The sequence below is a fragment of the Balaenoptera acutorostrata genome, chromosome 8 (genome assembly GCF_949987535.1).
Source record: "Balaenoptera acutorostrata chromosome 8, mBalAcu1.1, whole genome shotgun sequence".
NCBI lineage: Eukaryota > Metazoa > Chordata > Mammalia > Artiodactyla > Balaenopteridae > Balaenoptera > Balaenoptera acutorostrata.
Genome location: NC_080071.1, coordinates 35404036 through 35425627, shown reverse-complemented (window position 1 = coordinate 35425627; position 21592 = coordinate 35404036). Strand labels below are relative to the sequence as shown.

Sequence of the window (21592 nt, the reverse complement as noted above, 5' to 3'; positions counted from 1 at the left end):
AGTCATTTCTCCCACTGCTACTGCTCGAGTCCTAGCCCTGCTCCCGTTCTTCAGCGGCCAAAGCCACTGCAGTCTCTCTCCTCCGCCTGAGTTCTTCATCTCTTGCTCCCCCAGATCACCTGTCACTGCCTCCGGCTGCTGATCACTATGACCCATGGTCTCCACTTCCGCCTGAGTTCTACCTCTGCCGTTGCTTTAATTTTCAGCCGCTGCTGAAATTTTCAGCTGCTGTCCAAGTCCTTCCCACCAGCCCCGTCCAGGTCTGTGCTGACTGACTGCTCCATGAGGACACTTGCACTCTGCTGCCTGAATTCTCCAACTGCTCCAGCCCACGGTCAGTCTCAGTGCTCTGCCTGCTATCCCTTCTCCCCGTTCCCACCCGCCAGTGTACCCTGCCCCCGCTGCTGGACCGCCCAATCTATCCTTTCGACTCGTGCCCTCACCCCCGCAGTGGCTGTGACTACTGCTGCTGCAGAAGCTAGGCCTGTCATCCTTTCCTCAGCCTCAGATGTTCCGTGCTCGGAAGGGCCAGGCGAGGAGGGGGTGGGCAGGAGCAGGGCTGCCCCGGGGGGTGCACACGCGTACCTGGGGGCAGCAGGGCCCAAGCCTGCCCTCAGGAGAATCTCCCACCAGTCAGCTGCTTGGGTCTCCACCGCCGAGGGCAGGGGGCTGCGGCCTCACGTGGGTTCTGGTTTGTTGAGGTCAGCTCAACCTCCTGGGAGCAGCTGGACCATCCCTGCGTCTTCAAGGATGACGGCGTGTGGAGTGGGGCGTGGCCCTCATAATTTTCAGACCAGAGCTGCAGTTTCCAGTCCTCCTCACTCTCCGCTTCTCTAAGTAGGTTCCAGGTACAAGGCAACTGAGGCATTTGGTGCTGGGGTGTGGTCAGGCCCTGACTGAGATAGGCATGGGCAGCTCCTCCACGCACCAGGTGGGCACTGGAGCTGCGACGTGGCAGAGCAGGTGCAGCACGGTGTGGGCCCACCATGTGCAACCCGGTGCCTGCCACATATGACTTCTGCACCCTGGATGCCTCCCCAGGACGGCTGCCCGGGTGCAGGGCTGTTTGGCCCAGCTCATCTTGCAGGCCCAGGCCGCAAGCCTAGGAGGAAATCCAGGAAGGGCTCATGCTGATGAATCACCACCAAGTGCAGTGCCAGGTCCCCCTCCTCAGTGATGTGGCCGAAGACGAGGGGCAACCACGACAGCCCCCAGCTGCCCAGTGCCAGTCCTCCCGGGGGCACTGAGTCTGGACCCAGAGGGTCCAGGCCGCTGTCACACCATTCATCCACATCCTCAGCTTTCCCCAAGCATGCTACCTGCCTTGGCCCTGCTGAGGCCTGTAAGTCTTCTTTTGGACTGGTGGTCTCACTGAGGAGGGTGCCTAGGGAAGTGGGGAGGACCACTGTCTCAGTTTCCTAAGGCTGCCGTAACAAACTGCCACAAACTGCGTGGCCTGAAACAACAGAAAGTTATTTTCTTACAGTTCTGGAGGCCTGCTATGGACTGAATTGTGTGTCCCTCCCGCAAATTCATATGCTGAAGCCCTAACCCCCAGTGTGATGGTATTTGAAGATGGGGCTTTGGGGAGTTCAGGTTTAGATGAGGTCATGAAAATGGGGCCCTCATAATGGGATTAGTGCCCTTTTAAGAAGAGACACCAGAGCGCCTGCTGTCTGTCATTCTCTCTGCCATGTTAGGCCACAGTGAAAAGGCAGCAGTCGGCAATTCAGGAGGAAGGCCTTCACCAGAACCCAACCATGCTGGCACCCTGAGCTCAGACTTCCAATCTCCAGAACCGTGATAAAATTAATTTCTGTTGTTTAAGCCACCCAGTCTGTTGTTCCTTGTTATGACAGCCAGGGCTGACTAAGAAAAGGCCAGCAGTCCAAAATCAGGGTGTTGACAGGCTGGTTCCCTACAGAGGCTCCGAGGGGGAATGGCCTCCACGCCTCACTCCTAGCTTGTAGTGGCTGCCGCAACCTGTGTCGTTCCTCGGCTTGTGGCAGCATAACTACAATCTCTGCATCTGTCTTCAACGACCTTCTCCTCTGCCTCTGTGTTGCCTCCTTTTATGTTTCATAAAAACACCTGTCATTGGATTTAGAGTGGGCCTAAAAGATGATCTGATCACAAGATCTTCAACTCGGTTACATCTACAAAGACCCTATTTCTAAAGAATGTCACATTCACAGGTAGCAGAGGTTAGGACCTTTTGGGGCCCCCATTCAACCCACTACAAGCACTAACCAAGAAGCCATGTGGGAGAGAGTGGCCATGAGCAAGCGAGAGATCCTTCCAAGAAGCCCCAGAGGGAGCCAGGAGTGGAGAGAGCATGCTGAGCTCAGCTCCTGCAATCTCTCAAACCAGACTCAGAATATCACCCCTGCACCCTCAGCCCACCACCCCTCCCCGACCCCAACCTGGAGAGAATTAAAAAGCAGCTGAGCCAACTCATGGTTTCTTCCTCCCTCTGTGGCCGGAGGATATCCCAAGTGGTCATCTCAAATGCCCAGGGAGAGAGCTGAGCCTGTAACCTCCAGCCTCTCTCCACCCCCAAAGTGTCAAGCTGCCAGCACCTGGAGGAGCTTTTTAAATTTTTTTTTTTTTAAGTATTTATTTATTTATTTATGGCTATGTTGGGTCTTCGTTTCTGTGCGAGGGCTTTCTCTAGTTGTGGCAAGCGGGGGCCACTCTTCATCGCGGTGCACGGGCCTCTCACTATCGCGGCCTCTCTTGTTGCGGAGCACAGGCTCCAGACGCGCAGGCTCAGTAGTTGTGGCTCACGGGCCCAGCTGCTCCGCGGCACGTGGGATCTTCCCAGACCAGGGCTCGAACCTGTGTCCCCTGCATTGGCAGGCAGATTCTCAACCACTGCGCCACCAGGGAAGCCCTGGAGGAGCTTTTTAAATACACAGGAAGCACGGGGAGGAGGCCCCGCCAGAGGCCAGAGCCCTCGGTCAATCAGGTCAGTGCCACCTACGGGGCCAGGAGCTCCAGGACTCCTCTGGCCAGGGCAGGCCTGGTGGCAGAGCCTCCTTCTGACAGCCTTTGGCAGCTCAGTCAGCAAGAGGCACAAGACGTGGTGCAGGGCAGGGAGGCCAGTTGGTGAAAGGAGGGAGGCTGCAGGCTTCAATGATAATCCTTTTTGTGGGCATGAAGCTTTACAGCCCACAAAGCACTCTCACCTCTTCTATCCACTCAGTCCTCACCGTACCCTGTGGGTAGAGGTTGCTGCTGTCGTTGTTTGCATTGGACACGTGAGAAAACTGAGGCTCAGAGAGGAGAGTGTCAGAAGGGTCTCAGCAAATAAAAAGCTGCTGAGCTGCCGCACAGCAATGGAAACCATCAACAAAATGAAAAGGCCGCCTACTGAACTGGAGAAAACATGTGCAAATCGTGTGTCTGAAAAGGGGGTAATATCCCCCAAATATAAAGAACTCATATAACTCAATAGCAAAAAACAATCTGATTTTAAAATGGGCAGAGGACCTGAATAGACGTTTTTCCAAAGAAGACATACTGATGGCCAACAGGAAAAGATGCTCAATCACTAATCATCAGGGAAATGCGAATCAAAACCACAATGAGGCATCAACTCACACCTGTCAGAATGGCTATCGTCAAAAAGACAAGAAATAACAAGTATTAGAGAGAATGTGGAGAAAAGGGCACCCTCCTACACTGTTGGTGGGAAGGTAAATTGGTGCAGCCACTATGGAGAACAGTATTTTAAAAACTAAAAATAGAGTTGCCATATGATCCAGCAATCCCACTCCTGGGCATATATCCAGACAAAACTATAATTCAAAAAGATACATGCACCCCAATGTTCACAGCAGCACTATTTACAATAGCCAAAACATGGAAGCAACCTGTGTCCATCGACAGATGAATGGATAAAGAAGATATGGTATATATATAATAGAATATTACTCAGCCATAAAAAAAGAATGAAATATTGCCATTTGCAGCAATCTGGGTGGACCTAGAGATTATCATACTGAGAGAAGTAAGCCAGACAGAGAAAGACAAATATCATGTAATATCACTTATATGTGGAAGCTAAAAAATGATACAAATGAATTTATTTACAAAACAGAAACAGACTCACAGGCATAGAAAACAAACTTATGGTTCCCAAAGGGGAAAGGGGAAGGGGAGGGATAAATTGAGAGTATGGGATTAACAGATACAAACTACTATACTAAACTACTATAGATAAAATAGATAAATAAACAGTAAAAAGGATTTACTGTACAGCACAGGGAACTATATTCAGTATCTTGTAATAACCTATAATGGAAAAGAATCTAAAAAATATATATATTTATATATATATACACACACACACACACATATATATATATATATATATATAACTGAATCACTTTGCTGTACACCTGGAACTAACACCATATTGTACATCAACTATACTTCAATTTAAAAAAAAGACAAGAAATAACAAATGCTAGAGAGAATGAGGAAAAAAGGGGCCCCTCATACACTGCTGGTGGGAATGTAAATTGACACAGTCACTATGGAAAACAGTATGGGGGATCCTCAAAAAATTAAAAATAGAACTAACCTATGATCCAGCAGTTCCACTTTTGGAATTTATCCAAATAAATCAAAAACACTAACTCAAAAAGATATATGCACCTCAACATTCACTGCAGCATTATTTACAATAGTCAAGATATGGAAACAACCTATATATCCATCAATGGATGAATGAATAAAGAAAATATCACACACACACAGAAGAATATTATTCAGCCATAAAAAAGAATGAAATCTTGCCATTTGAGACAACATGGATGGCCCTTGAGGGCATTCTGCTAAGTGAAATCAGTTTGACAGAGAAAGACAAATATTGAATGATTTCATTTATATATGGAATCTTAAAAATAATAATAATAATTTATAATAAAAACCCCAAACCAAGCTCATAGATTCAGAGAACAGATTGATGGTTGCCAGAGGTGAGGACTGGAGGGGAGGGGGACAAAATGGGTGAAGGGAGACAAAAGGTACAAACTTCCAGCTGTAAAATAAATAAGTCAGGGATGCAATGTACAGCATGGTGACTATAGTTAATAATACTGTACTGCATATTTGAAAGTGCTAAGGGAGTACATCTTACAAGTTCTCATCACAGGAAAAAAATTTTTGTAACTATGTACAATGGATGTTAACTAGACTTATTGTGGTCATCGTTTTGCAATGAATATAAATATCAAATCATTATGTTGTGAGCCTGAAACTAACATGCTGTTATCTGGCATTCATACCTCTATTTTTAAAAAAAGTTAAAAAACAGATATGCTTACTGCCATGTGGTGTCTGGATTAGACTCTGGAACAGGTAAAGGACCTAGTGGAAATCTGAATAAAGTCTATAATTTAGTTAATAGTATTGTACAGGGCTTCCCTGGTGGCGCAGCGGTTGAGAGTCTGCCTGCCGGTGCAGGGGACACGGGTTCAAGCCCTGGTCTGGGAGGATCCCACATGCCGCGGAGCGACTGGGCCCGTGAGCCACAACTACTGAGCCTGCGCGTCTGGAGCCCGTGCTCCGCAACAAGAGAGGCCGCGATAGTGAGAGGCCCGCGCACCGCGATGAAGAGTGGCCCCCACTTGCCACAACTGGAGAAAGCCCTCGCACAGAAACGAAGACCCGACACAGCCATAAATAAATAAAAAATAAATAAATAAAAATTAAAAAAAAAAAAAAAAAAAAAAAAAGCAGAGCTGAGAAGGGAAGGGAGTAAAAAGGAAAAGCCAGAAACAGTACTTGACTTCTTTCAACTCAAGTTCAGGATCCTTTCCACATTCTTCTGCAGTTGCTATTGATAAGGATGTGAAGAAATTGAAACCCTTGTGCATTGGTATTGAGAATGTAAAATGGTGCAGCCACTATGGTAAACAGTTTGGTGGTCCCCCAAAAAGCAAAACAGAATTACCATATGATCCAGCAATTTTACTTGACGGTATAAACCCAAAGGAATTTAAAGCAGGAACTCGAACAGATACTTGTACACCAATGTTCAGAGCAGTGTTATCCACGATGGTCAAAAGGTGGAAACAAGCCAAGTGTCCATCAGTGGATGAATGGATAAACAAAATGTGATGCACATATGCAACGGAATAATATTCAGCCTTAAAAAGGTATGGAATTCTGACACATGCTACAACAGAGATAAACCTTGAAAACATTATGCTAAGTGAAATAAGCCAGATGCAAAAGGACAAATATTATATGATAGCACTTAAATGAGATACCTAGAGTAGTCAAATTCAGAGAGACAGAAAGTAGAATATGGTTACCAGGGGCTGGGGGGAGGGGCAAGTTATTGCTTCATGGGGTACAGAATTTCAGTTTGGGATGATGAAAAATTTCCGGAAATAGAGAGTGGTGACGGTTGGACAACCTTGTGAACATACTTATGCTGCTGAACTGTATACTAAAAGATGGTTAAAATGATTAATTTTATGCTATGTGTGTTTTACCACAACAAAAAGTATTGTTTTTTAAAATCACAAACTGCTCCTTTCTTATCCGTGAAAATAGTCCCTGAGTGAGAGTTGGGTGAAAGTGAGGCCCAGATAGAGAAACTGGTTTCCTCTTGGGGGAGATGAATCCTATCCTTCAGGGGCCTGGCTTCCTCCTCCAACCAGGCTCCAACATATCTTCCCTCAGGAAGTCACTCGGAAAGGTAGAGCAGAGAAATTGTCCCACTTTACATTTAAAACCGCTTTGGGGCAAGTGGCCCACCCACCAGCCAGGGAGCCCACATGAGCAGAGTGAGGAGGGGTCTCCTGTCTCTTCCCAGCCCTGGATACCTCTTCCCCAAGCCTTTCTTGTCCTTCTATCAGCTGGGAAAGGCCCTGTTAAGGTACTTTGCAAGAGTATACGTTTTAGCCAGAAAAATAAACCTCTTCGACAATCTTTATTTTTTGAATATCAACTGAACGTGGTGTTTCTAAGTCTGTGTTTCCATTCACCTTTCTATAGCCCTTTGCTATATATCACTTATCACTTTGTTTTCTTGTATACCTGTCTGATGTCAACTCCTAGCTTGGAATCTTCCCGAAAGGCAAAGATTGCATTTTATTTCTGTTTATATTCTCAGGTATTAGTCAGGTAGGCGCTCAAAAAAAAAAAAAAAAGTACTGAATAAATGACGAAAGAAGCAAATGGGTGGTGAGTCAAGCAAATTAAATTGTGTTTAGATCCTCCTGTTCTCTCATTGACATCTTACCTTGGTGTCATTGGTCCAAACAAATGCCTACGGCTTCAGCTGTGTCATCTGAATGTCTCATATGCCATGTTTGTTAACATGATCACTATAAGGCTTTCAACCTGAGAATATGCATAATTCTAGGAAAAGCAGGTCAGGGAGCACTTCTTACACATCCAGGATGCCTACTCCCACTGTGACTCACATGCACAAATCTCCCCTTTTTATAAAGACCCCTCCTAAAGGCCTTTTCCTCCAGAAAACCTTCCCTACCACTGGCTGCTCTTTTTGATTTTCCTTATCCCACATATGGGGCCTGATGACTACCTGTGATGTCTGCTTCACTACTTACTCTATAGACGTAAATCATCTGTCCTCAACAAGACCGTCCCTACCTGAAGAAAGCAGCTGGGTTCCTGCTACCCATATTTCCTGTGGGACCTTGGGCAAGCTACGTAACCCTTCTGAGTCTCAGTGTAAGAAACGTGAAGAGTGATGTCCTCCAGGACAATGGGGAAGGTGCCGATGACACTCTGCAGGTGCTCCTTAAACAATACCCTCCAGAGCAAAGATTATGTCTTAAACTGCTTTATATCCTCCACCAAGCCCAGGAGAAGGTTGAGTACCTGTTATGTGTCCATAAATATTTGTTGAATTGAATTTTTCTCCATTACATTTTTGTAATTGAGATATAATTCACATACCATAAAATTCACTGTTTGAAAGTATACAATTCAGTGGTTTTTAGTATACGAGGCTATGCAACAATCACCACTATATAATTCCAGAACATTTTCATCACTCCATCTCCATTACATTTTTTAAAGCTTTATTTGGCTTTTAATGAACAACGTACACTTTGACTACTTCTCAGTCAATATAATTATTCTATTTTATAATCACTAATAGTATTTACTGTATGTCAGACACTGTTCTGCACATTTTATGAAGAATAAACCCTATGTGGGAAGTTTCATATCAGCATCGGCATCATCCCATGTTACTGAATAAGAAACTGAGACATGGAAAGGACAGGAATCTTACTCAAGAACACATAGCTAGAAGCAGCTGAGCTGTAATTTGAACTCAAGATGCCTGAGTCCATGCTCCTCACCACCCCTGCTACCTCTTGACTGGAGCATTAAGATTTAACAACCAATCAACCAGAAATAAGCAAACACATAACCCTTAAGCATTAAGAGCCCATTTTCTTCCTCCTTTATTTATTTATCAGTCACCCTTGGCTGTGATTCTTTTCTAAACGTGAATGAAGAGCCCACCACTGGCCCTGGGCTAGGCTTTGTAAGTGACACAAAAATCAAGAAGCCCTGGTCCTTGCCCTTCAAGAGTGAAGAGCATGGAACAACAGTACAGGTAGAAGGTGATGTACAAACACGGGCATTCAGACATGGGAGAGTGTGGCCGTTGGTGATGGCAGAAATCTGGGACTTACAGTTCCAAAAAGAATCATAAATAATGAAATAGTTCTGGGAACACGAGAGGGATTGTTTTCTTTCTTTAAGATGAAATTCAGATTTCTTTACATAGGTTGAATTTGGTCATGAATTGGGCAAATGTTCTTTCACTTTAAACTCTTTCTATTATTTCATTCGCAGGTGACTAAAAACACATTGTTCTCTGTTTGCCTTAATAATGCTACCTCCCACATTTAAATTTTCTATACACTGTCATTTATAGGGGCTGTTTTTAGATAACAGTACACACTTTGACAGAAACAATGTCACTGAAAAATAGTATGTAGATTTGATTTGGGGAATTCAAGTGTTTTTTTTAAATGTACAGTACTAGGAAGCTTGCTATTGGAAAAATTCTGTAAAGAATCTGTTAGTAAATCAAGATATCCTTTGAAATCATATACATAATTACTTGCTAATTTTCCCCCAAACTCTGATTACTATAAATATCAGGTGTTCTTATTCAAGACACACCTGAATTTTAGCTACTTCGTAATCTACACTTTGTAGCTCTTTGCAAAAGAAATTGCACATCCTAAGTTCAAAGGTCTGGTCTCAACTAACATCTCTCCTAGACTTTGATCCTCATGAAACCTTGGGCACGTAGAAATGACTGTTATCTCAGATTTGTTGCCCACATATGAGGTCCTAAAGCATTTTTATAAGCAAAGCTCCCATTACTGGGAAACCCTGGATTATTTAGGGCTCTGAAGAACAGTCCGCCTGGTCTAAGGTATTTGTTTATAAAACATTTTTTAATATATTTTAAAATATTTTTTAATATATTTTTTCCTACTAATCATGTAACAGGAGAAATTCTTTTCAGAAAATAATGCACCATCGATAATAATTTTATTGTATTGTGATAGGAAATTTGGGGTTGGTGGGCTATTTGGGGGGAGGGTAGTTAAGTGGCACAATATATTACGCTGTAATTTGAGAAAAAATGGGCAAACCTAGAGAAATACTACTATTTTAGTTAAGTAAGCTGGGCAGCAGCTCCCTCTTGTGCTGAACAGTAAGTACTGCAGCCACTGAATTGAAATGTGAGAAAGCATCCCTTGGTATATACACATAAAACTTGCTTAAACTAAGAGCTTTCCCCAAATGCTCTAAGCCCAAGAGAAACATAGTGTTTAGTAACTCTTTATTTTAACTAGCACATATACCACCAGTAATACTTATTTAATTAATCCTTCAAACATTTATTGAGCACTTACTGGGTACAGGGATCTAGGGACACTCGGGTGATTACACAGTTGCAGCTCCCACATTGCTCACATAGTTTGGTCCATCTAGATGTCACCTTTCTCATAATGCTTTTGCTGGTCCCCTGTCAACTGTGACCTCCGCCTCCTCTGAACTGTTTCCCTTTTCCCCACCACCCCCCTGAGACTGAGTCATCTCATGCCTTTCCCCCACTGTCCCCCCTTTACCACAGTTGGTCATTTTCTTATCACCCTACTGGGTTGTAACCTCTTGGAAGGCAGAGGCCACATGTGATCCACTCCTAGTTTTCCCACAGCCCCTCATTCCATGTTTGTCCAGTTAGGATTCAAATGTATATTTGTTCAATTTAACAAAATTAGAAAGCAACAGGGCTAATTAAAAGCAGATTCCGGTGGAGAATGTATTTCAGCGGCTTTGTACGCATAACTCTCAAAAACGGAGCAGGTAGCGTTTTGTTGCTGCCAAAATGCATGTTGAATTTCTCATCAATTTCTGTGGTATAATAAGGACACCAGTGGAAGGTTAGATTTATTCTACCCTAGAATCCATGATGTCAGAAAGAGTCTGCTCCGTCACCTGCCTGCCTGTCATGAAAGGACGCTGCAGTGCAGAGGCGTGCCTGTGAGTGCCACGTCGGGAACCTGAATGTGAATGCTTGCTCTGGCCCAGCCACCTGGGGCGCCAAGGTTCTAACTCAGTGCTTCCCGGACTTCTGGATTTCAAGTGTAAGCGTAAAATATTTTAAAGAAATTGTTTTCAGGGACTGACATGAGTCTGCTAACATCATATTGCTGACTATGAACAGTTTTTAAATCATCATTTATTATGACCTTCATTTTATGGGAAAAAAAAGAACTTTTAACACCAAAAATTAGGAAGGGCATAATCTCAGAATAAAGAAGTTCTTTTTTTTTTTTCTATTGAATACATTTAACTCAAGTTTTGGACCGCACATGTGAATCCAAACATGGGAGAGAGAAAGCGGAGGGCAGACGCGAGGGCACACACCTGACACCCATCTTCCGCCCACGTTTCTCCTAATTGGCTTCATAGTTTCTTTTCATTGGATAATCCTCTCGTTCAGGTTTGCCTTGTTGTGTGTGAGAGTGAGCAAGAAGTCACGTCCCTGGGGAACAGGAGCTAAAATGGAAACCAGCTGATGCTGAAACCCGAGTGAGGGGATTGTCAAATGAAAAACTCTGAATCCAATAGAGGAGAAAGGCGGGCGGAAGGTGGGAGCCAGGTGATTACCTTCGGTGCCACCCTCCACTTCTCTCCAATTTCTTGGTCCCAGTGTGTGGTTTGGTTGGCTGGGTTGTAGGGGAGCATGCGGACGGCCTCGTGTGGGTTATGGGGAGGAAGGGGAAAGAGAGAAGGAATTGACCCCAATTGCTGGGAGCAAACTTCTCTCCTGACCACGAGGTAAACAGCTGAGTAAGAGCCTGCAGCTGTCTTGTGCTCTGCTTTCTAGAAAGGCTTTTCAAATAGCCTCTTCTACTGCGTCATCTCCATACAACCAAGCCGTCTGATCTCAGGAAGGGACCGGTGGTGGAATTCCCTCCCTCGCACTCCAGGACTCAGATTAGAAAGGGGAAAGGCTCTCAGTTGCTCCTCTCACACCCAGAAAAAGGGGATACCTCTGTGTGTGTGTGTTTGTGTGTGTACAGGGGCTTAACCCAGACTGAATGTCTGCGGGCAGTAGTGAGAAAGAAACCTACAGCTTGCATCCCTCACATCACTCCTTAACTTGGCTTAAATATACCACCCCCTCCCAAAGAGGGGGAGCCCATCAGTGAACGGCCAAAGGGGCTGATGACCCACCGAGGCAACGCCCCAGCCAAGAGGCCAGTCTTCCCAGGGCCCTTCTGCAAAAATGAGAGCCTCGGTGCTCACATTAGTCCTGGCTCTGCAGAGTCCAGGGGGAGCCCCGCCACCAACAAGCAGGTGTCCCCCTGAGTCAGACAGGACCACTGCGGAGCCCTGGCCTTGGCGGTGACACCTCTTCCCAGACCCACTCCTGCCCACAGCACAGGCCCAGGACTGATTCTCACGTGCGCCTGCAGCACTCAGTGTGTAGGTGACCATGGTTCATCTCCCTCCTTCCCTTACCGTCTTTTCTCACACCAACAGGAGAGAGAAAGCTCTCAGATCACCTTTGAGGTAAAAAAGAGAGCAAATGAAGAAAAAGCCCTGCTAATCTTCTCCTCTGAACATTCTGGGTAAATAACTTAACATACCAAAAATGTCAGGGTTGAGATAGACAACACCTAAAACTTTACACCAGTTACCAGTAACCATCCTCCTGCCTTCAGGGCATTGGAAGTACAACTCATCGCCTCACTCTGAGCTTTCCAAACTCCTCTTTATCTTTCCCCAAAAGGGCTCATTCTGTCCTTAATCTCTTAAAACTCCACGCCCTGCAGGGTCTAAGGTTGTCTCCATTTGTTCCTCAGGAGATCTTAGTCATCTTCCCTCTAGTTTCCCTGGACCTTCCATCACCTTCCACCATTCCCCTCACCCTCATTTGGTTTCTCTTCCCCCTTCTCCTAAAGCCAGCTCCAAAGTAACCCATGACTACTGGGAGAAAAGAACCAATGCAACAGTTTGTTCCTAAGAGGCAATTCCTCTTCATGGCATTGGCTGTAACAGAGTTTTACTTTTATAACTTAAGTCCCTGTGACCTGAGGCTCTTAAACAAGAGTTGCCGGATAAGGTACAGTATAACCAGTTAAATTTGAACTTCAGATAAACAACAACTCATTTTTTATTATAAGTACGTTCCAGGCAATATTTCAGACCCTGTGTTATGATGTGATTTCTTTCATGTCATGATTCCTACTCATCTGGTGTGAAACTCATAGGATTTAAGCTGTGTTAAGTAATTCAAGATGGAATTGCAGTGGCCAACACGAACTTCCATATTGGTTGTTTTGGAACATCCGGTATAGGACTGTGGTGTCTTCGTGTGATAAATTAAGTGTTACTTTAGATAAGGAAATTGTTTGGTAATGTCCTCGGAAAAACTTCACTGGAACAGGAGGAGTAACTGATAGAGACAAGACCCCCTGGGGCGCAGCCTTATTCGCTTCTGGCAGACTCCTTAACAAGGGACCACTGAGTCCACTGACTTGAAGGCTCTTTGCTGGAGAACCCAGCTCCACACTGCTGAGAGCGATCCAGGGACACCGGAGGCCCTGTCAGAGCAGAGGGTGACTTTCTATTCACGCTTGTCGCAAGACCTGTTGCTGGACCAGAGACCACTGCCTGTGTTAGACGCCTCCTTCCCAAACTTCTCCTGGGAGTGATTACCCACCCTCTTTTCCTCCCTACTTTGACTAACCTGTGTTTCATGCTAATTGTGTGCAATAATCCCAGTGATTCATGAATTGAATCTTGGCTACATTTACTTTATCTCTAACCCCGTTAATTCTCACCTTACTGCTGGGCCCTGTGACACAACCTTTCTTTGCTAATCCGGCAATCCTGTCTTAAGTAGATGTAACGGATAGAAGTGACCTACCACTCACTGAGCACCTAGCATGTGCCCTTTAATTAAGGAGACCACATGCGCCACTTTGTCAGGGACAGTGCCGCTAGGCGGGCTCCTGTGGAATTACTAATAACGCCCCGTTCACGCTCTCAAGTGTTTCACCTTGGATCCTTATAAAGTACGTTCCATTTTCATTCCCATGACAATGCTACACAGGATGTTTTATTACCTTCATTTTGCAGACAAGTCAATTGATTTTCAGGAGAAAGAAATAACTAGCCTAACGTCATGCAGGAAGCGAGGAAGTAGCAGTGCCAGGATTCTGGCCCAGCCTGCCTGCCCACTCAAGGCCCTTCTCTGGGCAGACACTGCCCCTCTTGGGAGGGAGGCCGTGGAGCTGGTGAAGAAGTCCCAACTTCCACAGGGCTTACTCCCTTAGTCCCTTCTGGACTTGGAATCAAAACTGTGCCCACCTACAGAAGATCTAAACAGACGTTTCTCCAAAGGAGACATACAGATGGCCAACAGGCACATGAAAAGGTGCTCAACATCACTAATTATTAGAGAAATGCAAATCAAAACCACAATGAGGCATCACTTCACACTAGTCAGAATGGCCATCATCAAAAAGACCACAAATAATAAATGCTGGAGAGGGTGTGGAGAAAAGGGAACCCTCCTACACTGTTGGTGGGAATATAAATTGATACAGCCACTATGGAGAACAGTATGAAGGTTCTTTAAACTAAAAATAGAGCTACCATATTATCCAGCAATCCCACTCCTCAGCATATATCGGAAAAAAACTCTAATTTGGAAAGATACATGCACCCCAATGTTCATAGCAACATTATTTACAATAACCAAGACATGGAAGCAACCTAAGTGTCCATCGACAGATGAATGGATAAAGAAGATGTGGTATGTGTGTGTGTATATATATATATATATATATACATACACGAAACCCCTTTTACAATCTCAGACAGGGTCTATGGGTCAACTTTCTTCGTAGCCACAGGCTTCCATGGATTACATGTAATTATTGGATCCACCTTTCTTATTGTTTCCTACACCAACTAAAATTCCACTTCACATCCAACCACTTCGGCTTCGAAGATGCTGCTTGATACTGACATTTTGTAGATGTTGTATGACTATTTCTTTATGTGTCTATTTATCTATGAGGCTCATATTTCTTTTAGTATTAGTTAGTACAACTGACTTCCAATCAGTTAGTTTCGGTACACCCCGAAAAAGAACAATAAACCTAATACTGACCCTATTAACAAACACAATACTAGCCTCACTACTCGTACTTATTGCCTTCTGACTTCCTCAACTAAACATCTACGCAGAAAAAACAAGCCCCTACGAATGCGGATTTGACCCTATAGGATCCGCCCGCCTACCCTTTTCTATAAATTTCTTCCTAGTAGCAATCACCTTCCTTCTCTTCGACCTAGAAATTGCCCTCCTACTACCCCTCCCCTGAGCAACCCAAACAAACAACCTAGAAACAATACTTATCATAGCCCTGTTTATAATTTCACTACTAGCAACCAGCCTGGCCTACGAGTGAACTCAAAAGGGCTTTAAGTGGGCTGAACATGGTATTTAGTTTAAAATAAAACAAGGGATTTCGACTCATTAGATTGTGATTAAACTCATAACTACCAAGTGTCTCTAGTACATATAAACATTATAATAACCTTCACCATATCCCTTATAGGTTTACTAATATACCGATCCCATCTAATATCCTCACTACTTTGCTTACAAGGTATAATATTATCATTGTTTATCCTAGCAGTCCTAACAATCTTAAACTCGCACTTCACCTTAGCCAGCATAATACCAATCATCCTACTGGTATTCAAAGCCTGCGAAGCAGCTCTCCGGATTAGCCTTATTAGTAATAATATCGAATACATATGGGACTGATTATGTACAAAACCTCAACCTTCTCCAATGCTAAAATTTATCATCCCCACAATCATACTAATACCCCTGACCTGACTATCAAAAAACAACATGATCTGAATCAACTCCACAACCCACAGTCTATTAATTAGCTTCACAAGCCTACTTCTTCTTAATCAGTTCAACGACAATAGCCTCAACTATTCATTAACATTCTTCTCGACTCCCTTTCCACACCACTACTAATCCTAACAGTATGACTCCTCCCCCTAATATTAATGGCTAGCCAATCCCACCTACTCAAAGAACCACTAATCCGAAAAAAAACTTTACCTCACAATACTAATCATGTTACAAACACTTCTAACCATAACATTTACTGCCACAGAACTAATCCTATTTTACATTATATTTGAAGCCACACTAATCCCCACCCTTATTATCATTACCCGCTGAGGTAACCAAACAGAACAACTTAATGCAGGACTCTACTTTCTATTCTATACACTAACTGGATCACTTCCATTATTAGTGGCATTAACATATTTACAAAACATTATAGACTCCTTAAATTTCCTATTACTCCAATATTAAACCCAACCACTACCCACCTCCTGGTCCAATGTCTTTCTGTGATTACCCTGCATGATAGCATTTATAGTAAAAATGACCCTCTACAGCCTCCACCTTTGACTACCCAAAGCACACATAGAAGCCCCTATCGCAGGCTCCATAGTCCTTGCAGCCATACTACTAAAGCTCGGGGGTTACGGCATGCTGCGAATCACATCAATATTTAACCCTCTAACAAAATATATAGCATACTCTTTCCTTATGCTTTCCTTATGCTTTCCTTATGAGGAATAATCATAACTAGCTCTATCTGCCTACGTCAAACAGACCTAAAATCACTCATCGCCTACTACTCAGTCAGCCACATAGCACTCGTTATCGCAGCTATCCTATCCTTATTCAGACCCCTTGAAGTTATATAGGGGCTACCGCCCTAATAATTGCTCTTGGCCTCACATCATCTATGTTATTTTGCCTAGCAAGCTCAAATTATGAGCGAATTCATAGTCGAATCATAATCTTGGCCGGAGGCCTACAAATTCTTCTCCCACTAATAGCCACTTGATGACTACTAGCAAGCCTAACAAACCTCGCCCTACCCCCTACCATTAACCTAATTGGAGAACTGTTCGTAGTCATGTCAACTTTCTCATGATCAAATCTCACTATTATCCTAATAGGCCAATATTGTAATTACAACCCTGTACTCCATGTATATACTAATCATAACACAACGTGGCAAACATACACACCGTGTCAACATTATACCCTCCTTCACATGAGAACATGCTCTTATAACCAACCCTACATATCTTTCCACTTCTACTCCTATCACTAAACCCCAAGATCATCTTGGTCCCCTGTACTGTAGATATAGTTTAAAAAAAACACTAGATTGTGAATCTAGCAACAGAAGACTAAGACTTCTTATTTACCAAAAAAGTATTGCAAGAACTGCTAATTCATGTCCCCATACCTAATAGTATGGCTTTTTCAAACTTTTAAAGGATAGTAGTTATCTATTGGTCTTAGGAGCCAAAGAATTGGTGCAACTCCAAATAAAAGTAATAAACCTATTCTCTTCTTTTGCCCTAATTACATTACTAATACTAATTATTCCAATCATGATAACTAGCACAAACTTCTACAAAAATAACAAATACCCATCATATGTAAAAAATACTGTCTCCTGTGCTTTCATTACTAGTCTAATCCCAACAATAATATTCCTTCACACAGGCCAAGAAATATTCATCTCAAACTGACACTGAATTACCATCCAAACCCTCAAACTAATACTTAGCTTCAAAATAGACTATTTCTCAATCATATTCATACCAGTAGCATTGTTCATCACATGATCCATTACAGAATTCTCAATATGATACATACACTCCAACCCTTGTATCAACCAATTCTTCAAATATTTACTCCTCTTCCTTATCACTATACTAATCTTTGTTACAGCCAACAACCTCTTCCAACTTTTTATTGGATGAGGAGTAGGAATCATATCTTTCCTGCTTATCGGATGATGGCATGGGCGAGCAGACGCAAACACAGCTGCTCTTCAAGCAATTTTATATAACCACATGGGAGATGTTGGATTCATCATATCAATGGCATGATTTTTATCTAACACAAATGCATGAGACCTACAACAAATTTTCATGCTCAGCCAAAACTCTTTAAACTTACCCCTCACAGGACTCGTACTAGCTGCAGCTGGAAAATCAGCCCAATTTGGACTTCACCCCTCACTCCCTTCAGCAATAGAAGGTCCTACCCCAGTCTCAGCCCTACTCCACTCAGGCACAATGGTTGTAGCAGGAGTTTTCCTACTTATCCGATTTTACCCTTTAATAGAAAACAACAAACTCATTCAAACAATAATGCTCTGCCTAGGAGCCCTTACCACCTTGTTTACAGCTATCTGCGCCCTCACCCAAAACGATATTAAAAAAACTATTGCCTTCTCTACCTCCAGCCAACTAGGTTTAATTATAGTAACGATTGGCCTCAACCAACCTCATCTAGCATTTTTACACATTTGCACACATGCTTTCTTTAAAGCCATATTGTTCCTATGTTCTGGGTCTATCATTCACAACCTAGACAGCGAGCAGCACATTTGAAAAGTAGGAGGGTTATTCAAGACCTTACCCTTCCCTGCAACAGCCCTTATCATTGGATGTCTAGCACTAACAGGAATACCTTTTCTCACCGGATTTTACTCTAAAGACCTAATTATCGAAACCGCCGCTACGTCTTGTACCAACTCCTGAGCCCTATTAATAACTCTAACCGTTACCTCCCTCACAGCCATCTATAGCACTCGCATTATCTTCTTTGCACTACTAGGACAGCCCCGCTTCTCTACTTCAGAAACAACCCCCTCTTAATCAACTCCATCAAGAGCCTATTTATCGGAAGTATTTTTGCTGGCTTCCTCATCTCCAACACCATTCCTCCAACAACCATCCCCCTAATAGCCATACCCCTACATTTAAAATTGACTGCCCTTGCAGTAACAACCTTGGGCTTTGTACTAGCATTCAAAATCAACCTTAACACACAAAACTTAAAATATATATATCCGTCAGACTCCTCCAAGTTCTCCACTCTCTTAGGATACTTCCCCACCATCATACACCACCTACTTCCCCATCTAAATCTATTAATAAGCCAAAAATTAGCAACCTCCTTACTAGACTTAATCTGACTAGAAACCATCCTACCAAAGACTACAGCTTTCATTCAACTAAAATCTTTCACATTAGTCTCAAATCAAAAAGGCCTTATCAAGCTCTACTTTTTATCATTCCTCATTACTATCACCCTCAGCATACTCCTATTTAATTACCCCGAGTAATCTCCATAATAACCACAACACCAACAAATAATGACCAACCCGTAACAATCACCAACCAAGTATCATAACTATATAATGCTGCAATTCCCATAGCTTCTTCACTAAAAAACCCAGAATCACCAGTAACATAAATAACTCAATCTCCCAGCCCATTAAACTCAAACACAATCTCCGCATCCTCATCCTTCAAAATATAAAGTACCATTAAAAACTCTACTACCAACCCTAAAAGAAATGCTCCCAGTACAACCTTATTAGAAACCCAAACCTCAGGGCACTGTTCGGTGGCCATAGCCATTGTATAACCAAACACAAACCAATATTCCCCCTAAATAAATCAGAAACACCATTAAACCTAGAAATGAACCGCCAAAATTTAATACAATCCCACACCCAACACTACCACCCACAATCAACCCTAGACCGACATAAATAGGAGAAGGTTTTGAAGAAACCCCACAAAACTAATCACAAAAATAATGCTTAAAATAAATACAATATATGTCATCATTATTCTCACATGGACTTCAACCATGACCAATGACATGAAAAATCATTGTTGCCATTCAACTACAAGAACACCAATGACCAACACCGGAAAAACCCACCTGCTCATAAAAATTCTCAACAACACATTCATTGACCTCCCCACCCCATCAAATATCTCCTCATGATGAAACTTTGGCTCCTTACTAGGCATCTGCCTAATCCTACAAGTCCTAACAGGCCTATTCTTGGCAATACACTACACACCAGACACAACAACTGCCTTCTCATCAGTAACACATATTTGCCGAGACGTCAACTACAGCTGAATCATCCTGTACATACACGCAAATGGAGCTTCCGTGTTTTTTATTTGCTTTTATGCCCACGTAGGATGCAGCCTATATATGGATCCTATGCCTTTCAGGAAACATGAAACATTGGAATTATCCTGCTACTTATATAGTCATAGCCACCGCATTCATAGGCTACGTCTTACCCTGAGGACAAACATCATTCTGAGGTGCAACTGTTATCACAAACCTACTTTCAGCAATCCCATATATTGGCACCACCCTTGTCGAATGAATCTGAGGTGGTTTTTCTGTAGATAAAGCAACGCTAACACGATTCTCTGCCTTCCACTTCATTCTCCCTTTCATCATCACAGCACTAGCAGCCGTTCCTCCATGAAACAGGATCCAACAACCCCACAGGAATTCCATCCGACACAGACAAAATCCCATTCCACCCCTATTATACAATTAAATATATACATTTACAAAATACATTCTGGGCACTTTACTATTAATCTTAGCCTCACTAATACTAGCGCTATTCTCACCTGACCTGTTAGGAGATCACGACAACTACACCCCTGCAAACCCACTCAGCATGCCACCACGCGTCAAACCAGAATGATACTTTCTATTCGCATATGCAATTCTACGATCAATCCCCAACAAACTAGGAGGAGTCTTAGCCCTGCTGCTCTCAATCCTAATCCTGGCATTCATTCCAATACTCCATACATCTAAACAACGAAGCATAATATTTCAGCCCTTCAGTCAATTCTCGTTCTGAGTATTAGTGGCAGACTTACTGACACTAACATGAATCGGAGGACAGCCTGTGGAGTACCCATATATGGCTGCTGGACAGTTTGCATCTATCCTATACTTTCTTTTAATTCTAGTATTAATACCAATAATTAGTCTCATTGAAAACAAGCTCCTGAAATGAAGAGTCTTTGTAGTATAACGCACTACCCCAGTCCTGTAAGCCGGAAAATGGAGAACAGCACATCTCCCCAAGACTCAAGGAAGAAGTACTACGCTTCACTGCCAGCACCCAAGGCTGAAATTCTATATAAACTATTCCCTGAAAAAAGATATAAGACAGGGCTTCCCTGGTGGCGCAGTGGTTGAGAATCTGCCTGCTAATGCAGGGGACACGGGTTCGAGCCCTGGTCTGGGAAGATCCCACATGCCACGGAGCAGCTGGGCCCGTGAGCCACAATTGCTGAGCCTGCGCGTCTGGAGCCTGTGCCCCGCGACGGGAGGGGCCGCGATAGAGAAAGGCCCGCGCACCGCGATGAAGAGTGGTCCCCGCACCGCGATGAAGAGTGGCCCCCGCTTGCCGCAACTGGAGAAAGCCCTCGCACGAACCGAAGACCCAACACAGCCAAGAATAAATAAATAAATAAATAAATAAATAAGAAAATCCTTTAAAAAAAAAAAAAAGATATAAGACATTCACAAAACTACAGTGCTATGTCAGTACTAAAAATAATTCATTTTACTACATACATGCTATGTACACCGTGCATGTCTGTATATATATATACACACACACACACACACACAATGCAATATTACTCAGCCATAAAAAAGAATGAAATAATGCCATTTGCAGCAACCCTGATGGACCTAAAGATTATCATACTAAGTGAAGTCAGAAAGAGAAAGACAAATATCATATGATATCGCTTATATGTGAAATCTAAAAAAAAGATACAGATGAACTTATTTACAAAACAGAAATAGACTCACAGACATAGAAAACAAACATGTATTACCAAAGAGGAAAAAGGGGGGAGGGATAAAGTAGGAGTTAGGGATTAACAGATACACACTACTATATGTAAAATGGATAAACAACAAGGATTTACTGTATAGCACAGGAAACTATTTTCAATATCTTGTAAAAACCTATAATGGAAAAGAATCTGAAAAAGAATAGATATACATGTATGTATAACTGAATCATTTTGCTGTACACCAGAAACTAACACAATATTGTAA

General features: G+C 43.1%; 3 pseudogenes; 2 read left to right on the top strand and 1 right to left on the bottom strand.

The window, feature by feature from the left end:
• Positions 1-195: 195 nt before the first annotated feature.
• On the bottom strand, positions 196-12243 carry LOC114238053 (NF-kappa-B inhibitor beta-like; annotated as a pseudogene).
• A 590-nt stretch (positions 12244-12833) lies between these two features.
• Positions 12834-18803, top strand: LOC130708681 (NADH-ubiquinone oxidoreductase chain 5-like; annotated as a pseudogene).
• A 584-nt stretch (positions 18804-19387) lies between these two features.
• LOC130708716 (cytochrome b-like) lies at positions 19388-20531 on the top strand (annotated as a pseudogene).
• The last annotated feature ends 1061 nt before the right edge of the window (positions 20532-21592 follow it).